At 33.8% G+C, this 7,484-nt stretch overlaps 1 long non-coding RNA gene across 3 annotated transcripts; it reads right to left on the reverse strand.

Annotated features, from left to right (window-relative positions):
* Positions 1–643: 643 nt before the first annotated feature.
* LOC113320605 lies at positions 644–3,674 on the reverse strand. Of its 3 annotated transcripts, XR_003346201.1 has the most exons (8): positions 3,510–3,674; positions 3,336–3,416; positions 2,970–3,144; positions 2,724–2,881; positions 2,180–2,243; positions 1,972–2,058; positions 1,082–1,712; positions 644–946 (listed from the first exon to the last, which is right to left on the reverse strand). It is a non-coding gene; the product is annotated as an uncharacterized LOC113320605 (long non-coding RNA). The 3 variants fall into 3 exon arrangements; XR_003346200.1 differs by having other exon boundaries at positions 2,180–2,881; XR_003346202.1 differs by having other exon boundaries at positions 836–946; positions 1,078–1,712; positions 2,180–2,881.
* Positions 3,675–7,484: the final 3,810 nt, after the last annotated feature.

The raw sequence follows: 7,484 nt of genomic DNA on the forward strand, positions 1-7,484 counted from the left end.
CGTGCGTGACCAAAAGGTCGAAGACGCAGGGATATTGAGGAACTAAGTAACTAGGGGTAGTTTACTTGGTCCAAAATATACGAAGTTGGCTTTGTTCTTTATATAGAGGTTTAATTCTGATATTATTAAAAACTGGACAAGGACCTGGGGTTTTTCTGCATTTACGGTTTCCTCGTTAGCTAAATCTTGTTGTTTCATTTACTTTACTTCTGCATTATAACTGTCTTATTATAATAAAGTAAATTACACTTGTGGGTTAATCCTAATCACTTGACTTTGATACCATAGTCAATCGGTCTTGTACTGTAACTATTGTCAAGTGAATATCAAGTTGTTGTATTTTTTCTACCACTAGTGGAAAATAGCAGTTTCGCGACCGTCAAAGCCAGTAGTAGATACGAGTTAAATGACTCTCTTTGGAGGTCGGGGAAAGGGTCGCTGTTTGAGCGTCTTTTTCATCTATGACTAGGCCATGGGGGTCGTGGAACAACTTGCATCAATGACCGATTCTAACAGTTGAAGGGTTCAGGCTGACCATTGTCGGACATAGATATACATTTTAATATAAAAAAAAATGATTCAGAATTGGCTAATGCCTACACTGAATCTGTCATGACTGACCAAATCTCAAAATGAAACTCAAATGAGAATTCAAATCAAACCTGCACTCATACATCCAAATAATCCTTCCATTTCACATTCATTGATTCACTAGGTTCAAAATTACAAAAAAAAAGATGTAACTCTTTATTAACATTTGAATCCAGTTTACACTTGGGAAAAAAACAAGCAAAACTCCTAACAAAGTAAGAATGATGATGCTTTCTTACAATGAGTGCAAACTAATCAAGATGACCATGTAGGCTTCAATGTTTCCTTGCTGAAGCCGCCTCACAAACTCTAGATCGACATGTTTGTCTCCCTACTCGCTTCAAATCTGAACTACCTGGAAAAGAAACAATAATGACAACGAGTCAAGTCTATTTTTTCCTGTCATAAACATACAAAGAAGGAAAACCACCATGCATCAACACCAACGAAACAGAGAAAAACATAACCAATAGCTCTACAACAAACCTACATTAACATCTCGACTGAAGTGAATTCAAATACCGGCCCCAAGAAAATGTATTATAGACAAGCTCCCAAGATAATGTCTGTCCTGAGGTAGTAATATACTTACCACCATATACAAGATCTTTGTACCTAATTAAACAACAAAAATGGAAGTACATAAAAGAAAACTTAAACAGAAGATTACATAAATATATATTTCTTGCGAAAACAGGGAAACTGCATGATGCGAGGGAAAATAAAGAATACAAGTATGCAGCTAGTGCATTTGTTGAAGTGGGGTAACTTAAAAAAACATTTAGCTATACCAATAATCATGTGATTTCGTAAGAGTTCAACGACATTTAGCTAGTTGAATAATATAATTGACTTGGCCATAGAAAATCTAGGAACACAACAAAATGCAACACGGGAGTTAGAGAATGATATAGACCCACAAGCTTATTTCACCAATTATTGGGTCCAACGACCTTGTTGAATTATCTTCTGCAAAGAGCTGTCGGCTCATTGAGAAGTTTGCAACGTGATAAAGATATCTTGTTGAATTGATCCTACAAATAGCTGTCAGCTCCCTCAGAACCTGATCCGATTGCTTTTATATGACATTGCAAAATGTGCCATATGGGTCTGTGTAGTATCTGCAAACATAGCCTTCCAGTTTACAAGTTGTTTAAAACAAATACTGATCTGAGTGTGCTAAACCAGCAAATGCAAGAGCAATATTTGGCAGGCCATCCTAATTCCTAACTGGCCTTGCAGTAAATAAATCAATGACACCCATACTTTACAACCAACTAAGATTTCTAGTTTAAATCAATGACACCAAGTTTAATTATCGACACATTTATAGATCATTATCAGTAAAGGATTTTCCTTATATCCAAGCTAAAGTTTTACCTGGTAGAGAGCATGGCTTAGATCTTGCCTTGCCTTGTTGTATGTAATTGTTGTTCTAATGCAAAATGTGATAGCATGATCCCACTCCTATAAAGACAAAACAAAAATTGAAATTACAAAATTGACAAAACAAAAAACTTAGAAATTTTAAATTCTACTAATACCAGCGTTAGAAGCTACAATAAGTAACAAGATTAACGTATCTCACCTTATTTTATTTTTCACAGCCATAATATAAGTGGATCCCCAGCCACATGACATTTTCCCAAATCCTGAGTAACAAAATAACAAGAAATCCAACTTTCAGAATTCAGACCCTTTAGAATTTCTAGTTTGTCACTGTATATCATTAGCTATTAGGTGAGTGTAAACGAGGCGTGAAGTACAAGCAACACAGCAAGGGAAAGAGTTGGAAACCACATTTTTAATAAGAAAAGGCAAATACAAACACTAAAAATAGTCAACCAACACCAGTAACTACCATTCAAACTACATTTCTTTTTAACATGCTCAACTAATTATCAAGCCTTAAATTAGAACCAGTACAAATTTTTGGGTTGATGTCATATTCTGGTGAACAACAAGAACAAGCAAAATAATGTCCATGTAGGAAGTTCACAACTTGACTAAATTAGTTCAGAAGTAATAGTTAAGATGGGAAACATAGTAGGTACCATGTACCCTTAAACAAAATTTTTTTGACATCCATACTAGCCCTGCAACAGTTTGAAATATAGTCAAAATATACATACAAAGGAATCCAGCAATGTCCATAATAGAAGATGTCACAGTAGGCGGATACCAGCCACCGTTATCAAACAAAAAGTTGTTATCTTGGGCGACTCTGCAGCAACAATTACAACAGAAGAAGTCTCATCCCCAGATTTTCGATCTTAAAGCTCAGCCAACTCTACAAGAGAAAAAAATAGTTCACAAAGGAGAGTGTTAAAATTGAAAACAGAAACAAACCCAAAAAATAAAGAACCAAATGTATCTACCTTATCTTAGCAGGCGGATGTTCAACTTCGGATATTTTCAGTTTAGTAGCACCATCATAATTGTCACATGACCGATACCATAAACAAATTTGTCAAATCCAACAGGTCCATGTGAAAGACCAATAAATCCACTCGCAATCTCTTCTTAACATAAGATTTCCTTTCTCCAATATCACTACAAACCAATTACCAACAATTATCAGAGCATCAAACCACTATTAATTTCACAACATATTAATTTATATGATTTGATCTTTAAAACAAGGTCTAAGCCAAACTCTCCACCATTTTCAACCAAACTTTCACTACTACCACTATCACCAACTAAAAGGGAAACCGAAAATTAACCATTTGTATAAACATTACTTTGGAATTGTTTCTTCCATCCTTGGTTGTCGATCATAGATGCCTTCCATCTTCCCTTATAGGTGGAATGTCATTGTATCCCTTTGAAACATAAAATTGCAAGATAATTAGTAAATAAACATGAAGATCGAAGTTGGTGATTGTGAACGTATGTACCCTCATTCTTCAACCCACCTAATACTTCACTTTGTTCACCAGCTGGAATAACTGCAGTATTATGAATAGAGGCAACTATTAGTTTTGCAACAAATTATAGACTTCAAATATTCAAAAACAGAACAAAATGAAAATCACTATTATTGAACTTGCTTTACTATCCCATGTCTCCACCTGCAATAAAATAAAATTCCCATAAACATAAACACTAAGAAAAAAAAAAAACAAAGATGAAACCCCTTATGGTTTATATGCAACAACAAAAAACTTACCAATTTGGAATAAAATCACCTTCCTACAAATCACATACCCATAACTCCAAACCCCAAATGGAAAATAAAAAAGATCTTACCAATTTTTTTGTGTATGAAATTGAGGGAAAAAAGAAAACCCAAACTAGATCTTGAACCCAAGAAAGATCCTACCAAGTTTAGGACTGAAATCTGAGTAAATAATACAAAACAAAACAAACCCTAGATTAGAAGTAGAATAGATAATGGAAACCTTAATTCATCAAAATCCAGATAAACACGAAATTGCTGAGACAAATTAAGAAAAATCCCTAAATGCCTATCAATTATAATTAGAGACCTTGGATTAAATCACGAGGACCAACTGCATGAAACTGGAAATTTCTTCACATAATCACTTGTATATGAACTCTGATTTCTTAACTGAGCTAAAAATATGAAGAAATTTTGAGTTTCAGTGGTGGAATATAGAAGATGAGAAAGCAGATATTAACCGAGAACGGAAGATTAATGGAAAATCAATCTGAAATTTCTGATTTCAGATCAAGAAATAATACTGGGGGGAAATCGAGTGAAACCAGAAACTGATAAGAAAAGAAATTAAAATCCGTGATGATGGAATTTTTTTTTTGAAAAACCCTAAGATAGTAAGAATCTGGAAGTGAGAATACCTTCAGACCGAGCAGATCGGCATAATTTCTACTCCATCTGCTATCAAATTTGAGAAACTTGCACCAACAGAGATGCAGCGAAAGATTATGGAGTTCGTAGAGAATAAAAAAGAAAAGAAAATCAAACTTGAAACCTGACAGTACCAGATGAAGTTTGCAGAATCAAACCCAAACTCACTGTAACTGCACGAAATTGAGAGATACAGAGATATGGTGGTGAAGTTTGTAGAAGAACTTGGTTTTAGTGGTGGAGTTCGATCTGGTTTTTTGTGGTGCCTCGAGAGACAGAGGAAGAGAGATGCGAAGAAGTGTTTTGGTGCTTCTACGAATGGAGAGAGATATGTAAGTGATATCTTCTTGATAATAACAAAGCCTCTCCATCTAAATCCATCCATTAATCTAGTATGATAATCGTGACCATAGAAATTAAAAATACTAAAACTATGTTCACCCGTCAAGGAATGAGTAGTCAAAGAGGGGTAGAATAGTAAACATATAACGACTGGTTTTAACGCTTGACTAAATGTGAGACGGTCTTGACCGGTCCAAGGTGGGTTGACCGCTAGCGAGGGTCGTGGATGTGGGTTGAAAAAACCCCATTTCCACTAGTGTACTATTGTCCATAGACGATCACACTTGGATAAGACTTATAGGGTATTTGGGTATCCTCGTCTTTTCACATATTTCAACAAATATCTAACCTGTAATTCTGAAATCTCTCTTATAAAATATGTAATATTAATTTAGCACTCAATTAACATAGTTTTTCTACAGATATGTTTTGATTGCTGGAAAATCAATAACATATAATTTGAAAATCTTAACTAAAAGACTCTCCACTATTTCGGTTTGGGATTACCTTGAGTATCAAGGAATATATTTGAACAATCAAAGATAAGAATTATGTACATGTTCAAATTATGTCAAAATCTTGAAATTTCCTATATAGAAAACCCTAATTCCAAACTCACACAAAACCGTAAAGTAATATGTGAATGTTGAAAATAGGTTTTGCTATTAGGATCAGTTCTACCATGAATTCCAACATAGTTTAGGATCGGTTCTACCATGACTCTTAATATATGTATGGATCGGTTCTACCATGGATGCTAGCAAAATATAGGATCCGTTCTACCAAGTCTCTCAATATAGGTAGATATTGGTTTTACCTTGACTCCCAATAAAAGTTTGGATGAGTTCTACGAAGTATCCCAAGATAAGTAGGGATCAGTTCTACCTTGACTCTCAACATAAGTTAAGATCTGTCTCAAAATCGCAAATCTCTCTTAGCTATATGAACCAGAACCCCCTTTACCGACAGTTAACCTTGGTGAAGAGATGGTCGACGACGGGATTTTAAGGAAGATGCAAAGAAATTTAGGTCGCTGTTTTGAAGAGAGGAAGGGGATTGATGGACTAGACCTAGTTTCTGGTAGGTTATGACCTAACACATATTTACGAACCCTTCTGTTTAGATAAGAGCTTCCTAAAAGTGGAATCCCCTTACAGTCAAACCTCGATAAACAAATGTTCGATAAATGAATAAAACCGCCAAATGAATAGTTTTCTCCAGTCCAGACTTGGGCCAAGGTGATAAATAAATAACCTCGCTTAATGCATTAATGGATAAAAAAATTGGATCCTCAAAGGCCCTTTAGAAATATAAACGAATAATCACTAAATTATATATAAAAATATATATAAGAATAAGCCAAAATACATAATCATAAAAATTTACATAAAAATATATATAGGAATGAATTCAAAAAAATTCATTTATGGTTGATTGTCCTTTTCGTCCACCCAAACCAAAATGCACCGCATCCTTAATTTTATGCAATGCTTGCACAATTTTCTGGAATATTTTGCTCGTGTTGTAGCAAGTAATTTTTTAAAGTGGACACCGCTTGAAAAACATCTTTAGATGACACATTTGGTACGACACTATTATTATCTGGTTCAGGATCACTTTCATCATTCATTACTGACTCAATAATTTCTTAGTCTGTTGGAGACTCCATAACTGCATCATTCTTGTTAGGATAGTTCAAAAGATATTCAACGTCCATCACATTTCTATAATATAAATTAGAAATGACACCAGTTAATCCTTGGATTTCTTCGTCTAATTGACCATTTCTATAATGGTACGTGTATTTCCTTAAACTCTACCTATTCAATTCATATAATTGGATTAGTGGTCTCAATACACAGTTCCGTACTTATTCTACACGTATATTAACGATTGAACTTCGAATGTACACTAATATAAAATCAAAAGAAAATGAATATTAATTGAATTATTGATAAGAATTTTAACCAATACCCCTAGATATATTTGTACATATTCTCCTATACAATTTAACTTCTTAACAAAGTAAATATTGTCTAAATGAATAAATATTCATTTATCAATAAATAAATAAATAACCCCGCCAAACAAATATTTTTCTTGGTCCTGAGGGCATTCATTTTATCGAGGTTTGAATGTAATACTTTCCGTTCCTAAGAGTTATATAACTAATCCTAATCGGCCCTCCCTTTAGCAATGCTTGGTGACATGACCTTTTTGCTCAGATCTTCCTTTTATGCTCCAATGACTCCAAAATATCTGATAGACTCTAAACAACCGTAAAATACATAATTCAAAAAATATAGTAAAGAAATCATAATCAATTAATAATAAATCAAGGTGTTTAAGACGCATATCACTAACCTCGAATAGAAGGATGACGTCGAGACATCTTCAGGTTCTTCAGAGTATTTGTCTCAACATTTATAAACTTCCTAATATATCCTAACGAATTGATTCTAGTAACATAATCAAGTAACTCCAGTTCTGGAACTAAAATATGACAATCAAACTTGATATACCAATGCTTGGTGGGTTAGACCGATAAGTTCTTTAAAAGAGATTAAGTATTAAAACACTGCAAACGTCAAATGTTTCTCATATATTATTATTAATATTTTTAAACAACATTTTATTTAAATAATTTAGATATTTAAAATGAAAACTAAGGCGCTAAATAGTTTGCTGACTAAAATGAGCGAAAAGAGAATAAAAAATA

This window comes from Papaver somniferum, chromosome 11 (assembly GCF_003573695.1).
Source record: "Papaver somniferum cultivar HN1 chromosome 11, ASM357369v1, whole genome shotgun sequence".
In the NCBI taxonomy this organism is placed as follows: Eukaryota; Viridiplantae; Streptophyta; class Magnoliopsida; order Ranunculales; family Papaveraceae; genus Papaver; species Papaver somniferum.